Raw genomic sequence first — 16,579 nt, 5'->3', positions numbered from 1 at the left:
TGGGGTGGTGGTGCCGCGGGAGGGGACCCCAAAAGCACCCTGCGCTGTCACACAGGTGAAAAAACACACGCTGGGCTTGCATATGTTGGGGTAAATGTACCAAATTTACCAGAGCTGTCTCAAATCGGTATGAATGGAGTAGGGTTTGCTGTCCCCTTCTGTGTATTTAGTGGGAAATCTCCCTTTGGAAGGTGAGAGCTGAGGGATGGGAGAACTGCCCACCCCACCCCTCCCCCCGGTTTGAGGTCTCCGAGGACAAGCCTGTGAACTCGGCCTGCATTGTGAACCCTGTGAACTCCAAAACCAGTTCAGAGGGTTTCATGAACCCTCGAACTCCAGCAGGCTTTGCCGTGCCTGGTGGAAAGCCCTCACTTTCTTGTCATCCCTTTTTTGTTACTTTTGCTCCCTTTTATTAGCAGGGAAGCACAGCTGTACGATTTCTCCCATCTCAGCGTAATTGCATTAGACACTTGGAGGCCGTCGGATTGCCATTCAAGCTGGTATATAATGAATTTACTTGACATGCAGAGGTCCTTATGTCACAAAAGGTTTTCTCATTATATCTGAGCTTTTACTTGTTTATCAAGAGTCTACAAACCCTCGCCCTCTCCCCACTCGCCGAGTGGGAGAAGTGCTGCAGGAAGCTGCCTTTGAGCGCAAGATCCATCCGAAAAGGCCCACCTGGCTGTAACTCTTCGGGTTTATTTGCAGCTTGCAGGGGGAGGTCTGGCTGAAAATGAAGAATCGGCACTGGGGAACAGCATGGGCAGAGGTGATTGTTTATAACTGGCAGCATAACGTTCTCCCTAAGGTGTGCTGGGACACCTGGGGATTTTACCTCTCTTTCCCAGTAAGGCTAAACGGTGTTTGAACCCAGCAGGTACACCTTCGGCCTTGTTGAAGGTACCAGTTGGTCACATGAAGTGGTTTTGATAAATCCTGTGACAGGTTAGGCACATGCAGTGGAGCATTGGTGCTCAGTCCATCCTGGGTCCTGGACTTGACCGGTTCAGCACCCGGCACAGGCTGCAAAGGGCTCCCCAGTGTGTAGTAAATACTGTCCTCAGCCTTCAAGCTTCGGCAAGGTGGGGACAGGGGTTTGCTATCATAGCAGTAGGCTGAGTTGTGCAAAACCTGACAGGAGAGCTGCAGAAAGGATGTAATTATGCAATTCCCCATTTGCTTTGGTCCCGTTAGCCTTGGGAATACATGGCAATGTACCCTCCGGAGTAAGCTGCAGCACTGGGAGCAGCTGGGACCCCCAGTAAGAGGCTGCCTGCTCGCAAAGAGCTTTTAGCATGCAGGGCTGCCGTCGTGAGGGCAATGGCTCTGCCAGTCTTGACTAGTGTCCCCTTAAAAGCAGCACCCCAAGCCCTGCTCCCTGCCGAAGGGCTCGGGAAGGCTTTTGCAGACCGGCTTTTAGCAGCCCCCTGCGGCACAAGCTCTGCCTGCCCAGGCCTGGCCGGGCGAGCCGCGGTCCCTCCTGATTAGCCTGTATCTGCGGCTGAGCCAGGGTCGCGGCAGCACCTCGGCAATAATTCCTGCCTATTGTCTGGGGCTTTCTGGGAGCGATGTGATATTGTTGCTTCTCTGCGATGCTGGGGGCTCTGGCCGGCTCCTCTCTCCAGCAAGGGCCGGGGTGGGAGCAATGTCTCACATGAATGAGATAAGAGAAGACAAAGCAAATGGGGAAGAAAGGAAGCTTGTAGCTTTTCAAGTTCAATGAGGCTTACCAGGCTTTCGGGGCCTCTTCAAATCAGAGGCCAAGTTAAAAGAACATGCAGAATTCAAAGCCTGTCCTTTTCCAGGCCCTCTGCCGGCTTTGAAAATCCTCCCAATTCATGTTTACTCTTGTTTCTCTCCCCCCTCCCCCTCTGTCCTACCTTCCCCACGTAGACATGCACTCAACCCTTCTCCTCGTGAGCCATCGTCCCCCCCCAGATCTGTTCAAGGCAGCCCCTGGTCCGGTGATGCCCAGCTGCGGGAGCAGGTGGGGTGGCTGTTTCCATGCCCCCATATCCTGAATATGGGATGTATGCAAATGGCAGCGAATGGTAGGCAACATCAGAAAAGGATACAATGGACCCTCTTAATCCCTTGTTGCCCAGAGCTGTCTCTCACCCTGGTGAAACACAGCATCAGAATGGGGTATAAACAGTTCCTCTCACGTTGCAAACATTAAAGTGTTTCTTTTGCTCGCAGACACATACTTTGGAAAGTTGCTGCGATGGGGAGCACAAAGGCTGGGTGCTTTCATCCCAGGAATTACAGTACGAGCCACCACTTTCTGAGAGGAATCGAGGGCTGCAGGCAGGGGGATGTGGAAGGACAAGAAGGGATGCAACCTCCACTTACACTGCTTTGCAAAACGATACCGTGACTTTACTTGCAAAAGCAGGTCAATGCACCTGAGACACTTCCATAAGTAAGGGCTCTGTAATAAGTGGTATTATGTGATGTCAGCTGGTGTTGCTGGGATTGGTGTCTGGCTGTTCAAAGGAGAGGGTGCAATAAGCTGCATGGTCGTGGTAACTGGGAGGGTTGGCCGTGTGTCCCAGCTCACCCTCATCTCCTGGGCAAGCACAAGACTTTATTGTTCATGGCAACAGACCTTTGTAAGGATGGGGCCTCAAAGGTGGGCAGGGAGGTGCAGATGACCTTTGCCCATCTGCTGCTCCACTGCCACTGCTGGTGGAACATCTTCTTCTCCTGCCCAACCCATACTCCTGGGCAGGATGTAAACAGCTCATGCCCACTCTGTCCTGTGGGGACCCTTAACCATGAATTTCTGATGAGAGGTAGCTGAAGACCTCTAAGAATGGAGATTGTCCCATATACATGGAGAGAACATCCTCTGGGCTGGTGCCTTTTTAGCCTATTGCAGCCTGACGTGGAGGTTGAACCTGACGTGGAGGAAGGTTTTGCCTCTCCTGAGCCCCTGACACTGGGATTGGGAAGAGTCCACTCCCAGTCCCTCCTTCATGTATTTTGCCACTTGGAAGAAAGCGTGAACCAAGCATGTGAGCCCCAGTTCCTGACTGGCCATGGCTCTGCCCCAGCTCTCAAACCAACAGCAAAACATGCAGCTGGAGCAAATCCACAACCTTCCCCTGACTCTGTGCTGTTCTAGGGATTTAAAGGGTGAGGATCTCACCCTGGGTGTGGAAAACTCCATCAGCCCCTGTCGTTTTCTTAAAATGTGTTATTCTGTCCTAGGAAAGAACCAGTGCTGATGGCTGAAAGCAAACTATCGCTAATACTTTCATTTTCTTGCTTAGGAGCTCAGCACGTGTTGAAGGCAATCGAGGAGGTAACTGCCAGCTGTTTTTACCTCTGGTTCCACACTACTACTAATGCCATCCTGGGCATAGGACTGTAATTACCACCTCCTCTCCCTGACGGGCCTTATAAAAAGAAGGGGGAAATGGCAAACCTCAGGTCTGATAGTCTGCCTGCTCTCACCCAGTGAGCGTGAGAGGTGCTGTGAAATACTCCTGCAGTTTTCCATCCTCTGCTGTGCGCAGGTGGCAGCAGGGATGTCCCATCTTGACACAAACCTCAGCGCTGAAAGGAGCAAAGGGAGCATCAAGCTCCAGGACCAAAGCCCAGCTGCTTAGCAGCGACTGAAGAAGGATACATGATTTTTCCTGCATACCTGGCAGGGACCCCAAAGAGAAAAGAGCTGCTGCTTCTTTTAAGCATTGCCACTTCTTGATTTTTTGGTTTGTTTTCTTTTTTTCTTTCTTTTTTTTTTCTTTTTTTTTTTTTTTTTGAAAAAGGGGTGCAAAAGTGCCTGTTGAGCACCATGCCTCCAAAGCCCTTGCTGAACAATGGGAAATTTCCGTGCCAACTAATGGCACTTTTTAGGACTTTGTTGACAGTCAGCAACCTCGGAGTTTCTCTCCCTTCCCAGCCATGCAAATGAGCTGAAGGGGTTGATGAAGGTGCAGGGGAGGGGGGAAGAGTGATGTGACAATCACAGCGAGTCACCAAAGCTCAGGGAGCGAAGCAGCCCCGTGTTTGAATGCAGCAGAGCTCTGTCTCCTTTGCCGCTGCCTTGTGTAGCCCCATTGAGCGCGGGGAGGTTTCTGCACTCGGTAACACAGAGGTGGATTGTGCCTCGTGGTCTCAGTTGTCACTGATCAGCAGGGAGATGACAGATCAGGACCAGCTCCTCAGATGACATGAGTTGCAAAAGTGTCACTGACCTTGTGTGGCCCTTTGTCACTATTGTCTTGGCTGCTCTGAATAGAAACCCTTGCTCTTGTTCTTCTCCTCTGGGCTGGGAAAGTGATTATTATTATGTCCTGGCCTCTGGTTGATGAAAATATGTGCAGCTTTTGTCACATGTTTCTCTATCCTGAGTATGGGTCGTGTCCCGTCCCCCCCCCCATTTGCTATTCACACTTTGTGTGAATCTGTTTGTTAAACTGGCAGAGACTGGGGGGAGGGCAGGCAGGGAGCCAGGTACACCTCAGCCCTGCTGGGCAGACCCCAACCTCGATCCCTATGGGGCTCAGCCAATGCACCCCACTTCTGACCCACAGCACCGTTCTGGCCCCTGCAGACATGTGCTGGCGCTGCACGCCCCCACCCACAGCCCCCCCTGCACCCCCACCCGCCTCCCTGGAGCAGCCTTTTGCTGCCAGGAAAAATCCTGCAGGGGTTTGCTAAGGGGGATGAATGCCAGGAGGAGATGGGGAAGCTTCCCAAACCCATTTTCATAAGATGCTCAATCCCTGACTTGATAGGATAGGATAGCATGACATAGCATAGCATAGGACAGCATAAGATAGGATAGGATAGCATAGGATAGCATAAAATAGAATAGGATAGTATAAGATAGGACAGGATAGCACAGGGTAGCATAGGATAGGATAAAATAGCATAGGACAGCATAGGATAGGCTGGGAAAAGGTGTGTGTATTTATAGCTACGTAGATATACTGAATATCTATGGGAGACCATATTGCCTGGTTCACTTTGCTGTTTCTCTTTGCCCTTGCACCACCCATTAGCCTTTGCCCCACTCCAAAGTAAGTGTGAAAGGTGGTCTGAAGCCTTGCCCTCCTGATGTTGCGGTGTGTTCTGTCTGTCCTGCATTGCCTTTGCTGTGGGGGCACTCCTGGCCAGCAGCGAGCTGGTTCTGAGGGCTTCTAACCTCTGAACGCCAGGACGTTACTGGACTTAACTACATGAACAACTCCTGGCTGGCAGGGTAGAAGTTACTTGCCTGCCTGTGCAGGATATTTCAGAATTCGGTTGCACGTATCAGGGGCACTACCGGGCCTGTCCCCCGCTCTGCATGATGTTTTAGAGTCACTCTGGAGTTAATAGTCACACAAAGGAACACAGACGAAAAATCCTCCCTGGTGCAGGCAGCATTTCTAAACTGATAGAGATCAGAGGCATTGCTGCTGCGGTGTTTATGTCTTCATCTCTGTGTGTCCAACAGCCCTGGAGAATGGCTTGCGAGGCTCCTGTTCTCCCCGTTCCCTCTGAGCCATGGAGCAGGGATGTTATGTTCTGGTAAACTGGAAAGATTTAGTTTCTATTCCTTTTTTTATTTAAATGCATAGGGGGATTTTTTTTTTAAATCACTGTTTTGATATAGGTGATACTATGAAGGAGACAGTAGAACCGGGTTTACACACATTAAGAAATAATAAGGGCTGTACTACGTGTAAGCCTGGGTATGATGCATTCAGCTGGAACAGTGTAAATTGGGCTGTGGATAGATTGCTGTTTAATTACCTGTTTGAGCTGCAATTCAGCCAGTGCTGTCTGCGTAATGCTCTTGCTGAACAAAATGTTAGTGCAAACTTTAAGGGCCACAAACCTCCCTGGAAAGGCAATTCTCCTAAGGGGACCGGTTTACAAGTGTAGATGGTGGCTGTGTTGAATGGAACTAGTGGGAGCCCCCAGGCAGATCGTCAATCAGACAAGGAGGGCTCCTCAGTAAGAGGAGGTTTATGTTGTGGGCTTTAATGGCTGGATGATGCCAATGGAGGAAGAGAGGCGATGGGGGAAGCATCAGGATCCTGCTGTGTGGGAGGATGGCATGCAGCTGAAGCTGCCCCCAGTACTGCCAGCAGATAATGGCCATTCGATATCACCCAGTCCTTTTGGGCTGTGAAGCTGATAGGCTGAATCAAACTCTGGTAACAGCGTTGATTTAAAGAGTTAAGAGATGCATTCTGTTCTGCAGTTGCTTCTTTTACTTTCCATCTAATACAGCACGATGAAGTCCCCTATCTGGTGTCACTCCAGTAGCATCCGGTAGTGGGGACAGCAGGTAGGGGGGACAGGTAAGGTTAGGGATGTGTAGCCTTAGACAGGAGCAGATGAGAGGGAAGAAGCTCAGCAAAACCAGTCTGACAATAGCAGCACGTTTAAAACAAATCCTTTCAGCAATGGACTTTGGCAATGCTCAAAACGGTAGCTCAGGACGGTGAGGCAGGTGTAGCTCATGCACATAATGAAGCACCATGTAGTGGAACTATAGTTGGGTGAATCTCTGGGAGCCAGCGTTGCCCAAACCCAAACCATGGATTCTGCTTCTTGTCTCTGCCCCTGAGCTGCGTGGAGGCTGCTGTGGCTCTGCCTGCTCATTCCCCTGGATCCCACCAGCTGGGTTCAACTGCATGTAACCAAGGAGCAGCGGTCTCAGAGCTGATGGCACACAGAAAGAGGAGGCTGAGCAGGGGGCAGGCAGGCGGGCAGACCCCCGGGGAGGCTGCAGGCTCAGCCCAGCCCTTAGCAGACACACAGGAAGACCCAGATGAGCAAACGCCACGTCGTGGCCCTTTAAGTGAGGAGCAATTGCCACGTTCAGAGTTACTTATTGCTAGGACCGAAGCCAGTGTTTGAAATAAATCTTGGTGGTTTTAGCAGTTTTGCTAATGCTTGTGGAAGAAATAGACTTTAGTGCAGTTCCTCCTGATTTATGCAAAGTGGGAGAAGGATTAGATGAAAATCTGAAATGCAAGTGTCAGTGTCCTTCAAAACACTCTTAAATGGGGTCAGGGAAAGCAATTTAGGGGGAAGCAAAGGGCTAAATATGAATCCTTTGGAGAAAATGAGACACTGGATCAGCTGTGCCACCACCTATCAGCTGGCAGGCTGGAAAAGGGCTGAGCCATTTAACTGCTTCATGTAATAGTCTTAGTCCTGAAGAACTAGTCTACAGATTAATATAAAAAAAAGTAAAATTAAGTCAGATGTCACTTATGAAATGATGCTCAGATCCTGGCAGTGAGTTGGCATCCATAAAATAAAGACAGTGGTGTAAGAGAGGTCCTGTGAGTGAGGTGGCCCTAAAGCCTGGCCTATCTCTGTGCTGGGGTGGCATCGTGGCGTTGGCTGCGGTGTGTTTCCAGAGTGCATTCACTTAGAGAGATTTCAGACTTCACCTTCCCCAGGAACTGGTGAGCCGATGGGGTGCAGCACCTTCTCTTTGGTGTGGCTTTGTTTGAAGGTTGTGGGCGACCGCTCGGCTGTGTGAATGCAGCTGTCTCATAGCAGATGTCTTCGATCTGTAGCTCACGTATGCTCATCCAGAGGTTAAAGACAAGATCAACTTTTCTGAGAGCAAGGAGTGAAACATGCCCTTTCCCTCCCTAAATTCTTCTGCATTGCTCTGGTGGTTGTGGTTATCATTAACTGCAGTCAAGCTATTGTCAGGAGACTTTGCTGTAACAGAAACCATCCTCTTTTGTTTCCTTGGGTGGTATTAAAAAGCCACAGGGAGATCTCAGCTAAACCTGAGAACACACCTGTTCCTCAAAAGTGGACCAGAAGTTGAAATAATGTCAGTGCACCATCACTGGGAAGGGTAAACTCAGCACTTCTTTAAAGCTGCAAAGGTAAAACCACCAGCGAAGATCAGACCAATCTGTGGATTCATCTCTTAATTTGTGCAAAAGTTCAGATTTCTTTTCTCACAGTTTGTAGACAGATTTTGCCTCACTGCTCCAGTGAATATCTGGCCATAACCTTAGGGCAGTTCAGAGAAGAGGTTGTTAAGTGTCAATGACTTTTGGAAGATGGCTTGAATTTTTTTGGGCATCTTGGGTCATGGAATTTGGATGAGAAGTGTTTGTTTCTGAGCTATCAGGGTTCCTGCTTTCTGCCAGAGCCTGGGAACAGCATCGGCCGGGGGACTTCCCTGCTTGCATGTCCTCCTGCCCTCCCTGCACAGGTAGGGTGGCTGCAGCGAGGGCCAGCGTTGCTGCGGGTTGTACTGAGTGCGTAACAGCGAGTCAGCCTGGCACCTGCTGGAAAGGGCTCCTGCTTTACCGGTACCCACAGATCCCACAGGGGGATTCAGCAGTTAGCAGAAAGGCCAGTGAATACACAAACTGGCTGAACCGTGTTCCTTCTTTACCCCGAGAAAGAGCTCTGTGGTTCAAGGTTGAAGCCAAGAGATGTCCTGGGAGAAGCTTGCGTTCAGCTGCCTGTAGTGCTCTGGTTCTGTGAATAATGGGGATCGTTTTGTTTCCAGGACTGTTGGTCTTTGCACTTAATATGCCATTTTTTACAAGGGCTGTAATGATGAGGAGAGCCAGAGATGCTGAGGAGCAGGCAGGTCATTCCTTACAAGCGCCAGATGATATACAACATACTATTAGCAAGGCGATACACTTCTTTCAGAAACCAAGCAAGGTTTCTTATGTAACCCATGGGTTTGATCTCCACCAGCCTAGCTCTTTTTTCATGTTTGTCAGTTCCAGTGAACCAGAAGTATTTCTGCTTCCTTGTCTGTAATAAATTCAGATAGGACTTGTGCTGGCTGTAAGGCTAAAGCTGGAAGGTGTCCTACCATGACATTGAAAGGAGCTGAAAAGAGGGACATGAGCAGATTGCCAGGCAATCAAATAGCCCCAAGGTAATCTGTGCTGGGGGATTTGCTTTGGTCTCTTGCTGGTGCCCATCTTCTTTTTCTTCTCACAACGTCAGTACTTTCTGCCAGATGGCTATTATTTTTTACAGGACTACAGACAATTATACCTGTCAAGGGCATGCCAGAGTAGTTAGCATTTATGGTGTTAAGGAGATTACCTTCTAAATGTTAATAGCAGACACAGCCGTGGTAACTTTCCTACTCAAGATCTGTATTAGGTCACTGCTTTGCAGGGCTGAGTGGATGCTATGAGATTCGCAGATGTACAGTGTGATCACTCTACTAGTACTAGGAGCATCCCTGTACACAGCAGGCATGCAGCTGATGCTCACACACTTTGTCAGCGCATGTAAGCACAACAGGGTCTTCCACCATTCACACATGACAAAGTTGTGTGGCAGCCAAGCCCAGAGATGTTTGCTTTCATGTGATTCTCTGAGCTGGGTCACATCTACAGGCATCAAGGAGTTGCTGTGTGTTTCCTTGGCATTTAGGTTGTGGGGGACATTCCTGTTGCCGTTAGAGCCAAAATCTATGTGGGGACCCACTAGGTTTGTTGTCTCTGCTGCTGCTTGCCTGTGTTTTCAAGGGCCAGAGGGTTTGATGGGTTGTCAGAAGCTTGGGAGGGGGAGCACCATGTAAGGGGTTAGACATAGAGTGGTGTAAGACATGTCTTATCCCCCCAGGGCTTCTGGTGAGTCTCTGAGTCCTCTCCAGAAAGGATCTTCCCAGCTCAGATTGCACACACGTCGAAGCAGGAGGCAGCTCTTCATGTTTGTTTGATGGCACCTGCTGCAACAGGGCTCAACCAATGCTTCCAGCTGCAGCTGGAAGGAGAAAAATCCAAAATAGCTGCTGCTTGAAATGGCTCAGAGACATAAATTTACACCAAAACCATCCATCTGCCTTAGATTGGCTGGAAACCATTCCTAACTTTGTGAACCAGAACCATTTTTCAGACATAAAACTGGTAGTTGCTCCAGAGGAAATACCACACCTGGTACCCTTGGGCCCCAACCCGAGTGCTGCCAGGCTGTAAACTCAAACCCTGCTCCTGGCTGTGGTGGGTGGCCCCACCACTCAGCACCAGCGCTTTGCTCAGTGTGCTCTGTACGGACTGTGTGTCGCATCTGGGCAAGCAGAGGGGCCACCATTTGTTGTCTTGCTGGGTTTTGGGTCATGAAAAAAGTGAAGGCTGAGGCTGGACAATGAAGTCTCCCAGCCTCTTGCTTGGAATGCAGACCTGGAAGACACCCATGCTTGGCCCCAAGGAGACAGCCCTTTTCCACGGTCCCAGAAAAGCTGAAGGAAAATTCTCGTGGCAAAATCCCTTGGCTTTTCCTGCTGGTCTGCAGCCAGGGTGGCCGGAGGGTGTCAGAGGGTGGTTCAGCTCACTGTGCTTGAGGCTGTTTCTTCTGTCCGAAGCTTGCTATGCAGGCACGGGGCAGGATTCACCATGCTGATCCAGGGAAGAGCGGTGGTTGACACCACAGACAGGGCTGGCCCTTCCTGTTTATTCTTTCCAAGGGCATCTGTCCTCCCACGGCTAAAGGGGAAGGTAAAAGAGAAATGAAGAGGAGAGTGTCCCAGGCACTGTCCTTGGGGGGGAAGAAAGGAAATCTGAGTGAAAAAGCGAGTAGTTAAAATTTTCTGTTTCTTCAGGTCTCCTATTCCTGCCCTTGATGTATCAAACAAAGGCAGAGGTGAGGGGGGTTAGCAAACCTTGGGAGGGGGCCCCCAAAACCCAATTTCTTTGACACTAATATGGTTAAAGAATAAGGAGATTCATTACTGATTCTTAGATGTGGCTCCCTCCCTAAGCACAGAGAAATCCCACGTCAAGGTCGGTGGCTGAGCGATGCCCTTGGCAGAGCATGCGCTGCTCTTGCTGGGTCGTATTCTGCTCTCAGTTACACCAGCACAAGTGCAGGATGACTCAGCTCAGGTCAATGCAAGGGGTGAACCAGGGCATAGCTGCCAAGAAAGAGTTTGGCTTAGCAGGGTCTTGGTTTTTCATTGCCATGCTCTGCACCAGGGTATCTCCCCTCCACGGATGCCCCTCTCATCCAGGAATCTGGAAGGATGGGTTAGATCAGCTGATGGGAGTCAAGACCTACTGTGAGCAAATAGGGGCAAATGTGGGGCAAATACGGCTGTGTTGTGACTGTTTACAGGCAGCATCTGCATTTCAAGTGGGAAAGACGCTTTCCAGTGTTCACAGGATAATTAATGAGCTGGACTCTGGCAAGGGTGTTGGGTTGGCAGGTAGGCTGCTGAGCATACAATCCAGCCATGGTTTTTCACCAGAGCCCAGATCTGTGCACAGCTCTCCAGAGCATTTCCAGCCAGTGGGATAAGTTAATAACATCACATAAATGTGAATAATCCTCTCAGGTGTTGCAATGTCAGTGTGACTGCGGCATCTTGATTATATCAATGAAGAGAGTGTTTTGGTCTTGCCAGCTGAGCACCCTCCCGAAGGAGGAGCGAGGAGGGAAGGCTCCAAGGACTGGCATTCCCCACAGGGAGAGGTTATTAGTGCAAGACATGGCTTTGGTACAATACAGTAACTCGTCCAAAAAAAAAAGAGGCTCCAAATCCAGGAGCAGTGAAAGGAAACCAAACATTTACAGAGAGTCCATCCTCTGTTCATTTGTTTGTCTGTAGATGTTGCAGAATCACCCCACACTGAAAAGACCTTTCCCACCTGGCATGTTCCAGCAATTGCAATGTCTTTTCAAGAGCACCATGAGCTTCGCCAGCTTCCCAGGACTAAACAGAGAGAGACATGAAAGGTCTCGGGCTAGTAGCAAATGTGCCATTTGCACAGCACAGCAGGCTTTGTTTCAGGAGTAGAACAAATTTCACAACAAAGCTGAAAGGCTTTGGAAGTGTCCCCTGTTTTCCTGATATCTGTGGACAACTAAATTCACTGAAGATGAGGGAAATGGCAAAATTTCCACTGGTTTGGCATCGTCTGGGTGGTTTGATATTTTAGTTGATACTCTCATTTTAATGGAGACTTGGGGATTGGCAGAAACAAAATTCAGTTCTTATTTCTCTGAGCAGGACATTCAGTTTGGTCACCTTTGGAGCCCTTCCAGCTCAAGATTTAAAGTGAGATTCTAAAGATAAGAGCTATATCCAGAAAAATGCAGAAAATCTCCATATCCAAGTCATCTTTGGCTTGGAAAGAACAGTCGCATAGCTATGAGATACCATCTGCATCTGTTCTAGATTGGATTTTACTGTTCTTTCTATTGTAAGAGCTGGTTGAAGGTATCTCACATATGTTCCATTTCATCAAAGTTTTGAATTTCCAAATTTTGGTAATAAATATTGCACCTATCCTCCACTATAAGACTGATCCTTTTTTTCTTTTTTTTTTCTGCTTTTAGTATTTTTAGCTTCAGAATATTGAATGATTGAGTAGGAAAACAATTAGGGAGGAATTTCCAAAAACTGTATATCTTTCCTCCACCCTCACTGTTTTCCAGGGCTCTGGCCAATGCCTTCTATGCCATTAAGCCTGAGAAAGGCAGCACCCTTTCTCCTTTGAATATCAAACTCTCAGATTGCAGAAGGTGCCTATAGAGATACACTATAACCACCACCTTAAAAGTACTGAATCAGGCAGAAGAAAAGGCTCTTTGAAGAGCAGAAGCATCTTCCTCGCTTTGCTGTTCGGCAAGGCTGTGCAGATAGGGAAATGCTGGGGAGCTGAGTGCTGCTTGCAGAGGGTAAATGCTGCCGGTTCGGCACTCAGTAAGCTTTTACTTGAAAGACCTCAGTGTTCAGCTTTAATTCCTCACAGGCTGAAAAGACTTCTGCAAAATCTCAGCTAGAAAAGCAAACTCGTCTAACTCTGCCTGCAGCTCCTGCTCCCTGATTATTTTCAATCAGAAAGCTCAGATGCTCAGCTCTCGTAAACCAGCCTGCTCCTTTTTTGAAGTTAACGGAGCTACACAACTTTATACGGCCCAAAGCATCCAACCCAAGGAGCACTGCTATTTCCAAAGGTAGACATTTCTCTCCTTCTCTTTGTGCTTGTTCTTATAATTTTATTCACTAGATATACCTCACAGGAAAAAAAACATCTTTTGGTTTTGAAGGGAGGCAGTGACACCTTATCTACAATTGTGCAAACAGCTGTTAAGTTTGTTTCCTGCAGCCGGTTTATGTATCAGTAAAATGCAGTCGGCTGCGCAGGTTGAATGAAGCATTACACTTAGCTTTGATTGCATTTTCCCTGGTTCTGCAAGGCTTGACCTGGAAATGAATACCATCCATCCCATGGGGATGAACCACTAAAGGTTTGTGTGCTGTTTGCTAAGTCTTCTCTGCTTGGGACATTCACCAGGCACAAGCAAGCTGGCCAGCCCAGGCTGAGCTCTTGTTCATCCTAGATGCTGTATCCCTTACCCAGCGATGCAGTGCCTGCCTCCAGTCTGCCCAGTGCTAGTCAGGGTGTCTCCAGTTTGGGGCACTTCATCTCAAAAAGAAGGTATGGGGCAAGAGTGGTAGTTCAGAGCAACAAGTAAATGCGATTAGAGGCCTAGAAATCCTCACCTGCAAGAATGGTGTCATTGTGGACTAGAAAGAACAGAGTCCTAACATGAGGAAAGGCCACCTGAAAAGGTGTAGCCCCTCATCCATACCCTCTGCCCACAGAGGAGAACCCCCTGGCATTAAAGTTTAGCGAAGATCAAGGTTAGAATGCCAGGATAAGCAAGAAGGGCAGCAGAGCTTGGGCTAGATGTGTGAGGGAGGCAGCAGGTGTCCATCTCTGATGGTCACTCTTCAGTGTAAGCCACCACCTCATGTTGGAAGCCCACAGCTGCCACACCTCAGCCTGGCTGGCTCTTGCACAGCCTGTTCTGCCGTGGTGAGTGCTCCCCCCAGGTCTCCTAGTCCAAACAGATCACTGTCACAGGGCTGATGAAGAGTTTTTCTTTGCTCTAAGAGCGTTTTCAATGAAGGGCACCTAATACATTAGGAGAAAGTGAGGTGCCACCATTCACTCCACTTGTCACTTTATATCTGGTCAGCGGTGCCAGGAATGAAATCCAGCGGTCCAGGAGAACAGGATTAATTTGTTAATGAATGACAAGAAAAAGGCCTGCTGCAAAGGGGTGCTGGAGGAGGCAGCGTGCAGAAGTGGTCGTTAAGGAAAGAGCTGTTTCATTGATGCATGAGATAAGTGTAGAGATAGATGGATACTGTTCGGAGTCAAATGCTAAAGTATATCTCAGAGACACAAGGTGCCTCCTAAAGAATCACCGTGATATATTTGGGGTTGGGTTTTCAAAGTCACCTAAGGGTAATTTCTGTAGGGTTTTTAATACAATGTATTGGTTCGCTAGGAAAAAAGAACCCAATCAATTTTAAACAACCATGAGAAGACAAACAGTCAGCTGTAATTGAAAAGCATTGAGAGCTCCATATCCATTTTGAAGAGGAGAGTGATTTGTCAGAGCTCAAAGCGATGAAGCACCCAGCCTCTATCGTACTTCAGGGGAATGTCAGCACCTAATTCCCTTTAGTTAAAATTGAAACACAATGAATTTCATGTCAAGCCAGTCCTCTGTACAGAACAGCATGTAAAAAGGTTTCCAGAGGATGTTTAGAGGCATAACACAGGGCTATAATATGAAATACATGGCAATTTAACATACAACTACGATTGTATTATACAGCCGTTATCGACAGCGCAACTGACGCAATGTCCAATTACAAAGGGGGAAATGACATTTCTTGCAGCTTAACAGCTACACCATTAAATATGGTCAGTTTGTGCCTTGGGAGAGTTATTAAAATGGCAGAAGCTAGTGTTAAAATAATTGATTGGCATTTCCTTAAGATGCAATAATATTCCCGTAAATCTCCTTTAGATAAGAGGAATGTACCTGAGACATTAAAGGACTTTAGGTCTGTGTAGTGAGGGTGACTCTCAATGAATAATAAATGGCTCTAGGTGACTTGTTGTTATGGCTCTGATACTGCGCGATATTAACTTTTAAGGCATGCCTTCAGAACTTGGAAACTTTATGGACTCCCATGTTTTATGATCTTGTAACCTCAAGTCCTTCATCCTGGAGACAGCAGCTTTTTTGTTCCGTCTTGTGATTACCAGGTAGCGCTGGCGCCGCTTCCCCCTCCGCACTTGACTCTCCGCATCACCTTCCCTAATGAATGTTAGTCTTACTGGGCTGGAATTGAACCACTTTAGACCATATTTCCTCAGACATAAAAAGTTATCTAGGGCTTTACCATTCCTAAGTGATCTATGCACATTAGCTAATTAATTAATCTTGCTGAGTAACATATTAATTTCTTTTAATTTCCTATCCCTACTTGAAAGGTAGCATTTCCCTGAAACTAGTGCGGCGGTATAGGAAAGGGTTTGCAAATTTAGGCTTTCAAAGCCAGCTTGGGGATTTGGCTCTGAGTTATGTGGCAAGGCAGACACACGAGTGTGCACGTGCATGCACACACAGACACACACACACACACACAGACCCTTGCCTTCACAAGACAGACACACCCCGTTTCTGTCAACAAAACAATAATTCTGGTCCAGAAGGGCCTTTTAAGGTAAGTCAGTCGCCTAGGAGCTTATCTCCTATTGTCAAAGATGCCCAAAGCCTTATGCAAAACAGGACTCAGGTGCTGCAGAGGAATTTTGATACCTAAATCCAGCATGGCATCCCGGCCCCTCTGCTTAACCCCTGCTGCTGGCTCCACAGGCTCCTTTTTCCAGTTGGTAGAATCAAGGCTCCCTTGTTTTGGTGCGTACACAGGTACTTTGGTCCTCTTTGAAGACCAGCCCTGATGTGAAGCTGGAAGCAAAGCTGTCCTCCATCCAGGTCCTCCCAAAAATTCATTCCAATAGGCTATCTGATGGCACATCCACCCATGGCTGGACATGCCTACCTGCACCTTTGTTTTTCCTTCCAAAGCTCATTCTCCTGGAGGGACTCCAAACTACCACGCTAGATGGCTTCTAGAGCTGGGTCCTGTGGGCTTTCCTGGGAGGTGGGGAAGGACAACACAGCCTTTGAACCCTGAAAGTGATGGTCAAGCTGGATGGTCCCCTCTGGACTGGGGAAACCTGTATCACATCTATAGTAAAGTCACAGCTACCATCCAGCTTGATCTACTGGTTCATTCATCACAAATCCCAGCCTCCAGCATGCCATTTGGAATTTAAGGGTGTCCTCAGAACTGGTCTGATGCCAAAAGAGCCCATTTCTGAGCAGTTACAGGGCTCTGGTACAGCCTTACCTCTCCCTGAATCTGCATCTAACGCAGAGCCTTTTATACCAGTCTCACACCTTCGTGCATGGGACAGGGACATGCACCCAGATATAATTATTCCAAAGGATCACATCAGTGTGATCATAGGTACTTCTGGAAATAGGCTGGGAGAAGCCCACAACACAAACTGCAGACAGGCTGGGAGCCATTGCCACACCTGGGGTCTAGGTGCCACCAACCAGCCATCGCTGCCCCTCTGAACTCATGTGTTTTTCCGTAGCACTGATCTGGGGGCACCCCAAGGCCTTTGACGTCCAGCAGGACCTGAGTGATGCACAATCTTCACAGCACCCTGTCTCCTCCAAGGGGTGACCGCAGGTGTGCCCCAAGCCGATCATCCCCGAGCGCTGCCATCTCCCT

This window comes from Falco peregrinus, chromosome 2 (assembly GCF_023634155.1).
Source record: "Falco peregrinus isolate bFalPer1 chromosome 2, bFalPer1.pri, whole genome shotgun sequence".
In the NCBI taxonomy this organism is placed as follows: Eukaryota; Metazoa; Chordata; class Aves; order Falconiformes; family Falconidae; genus Falco; species Falco peregrinus.
Note: the sequence above shows the minus strand (reverse complement) of the source record.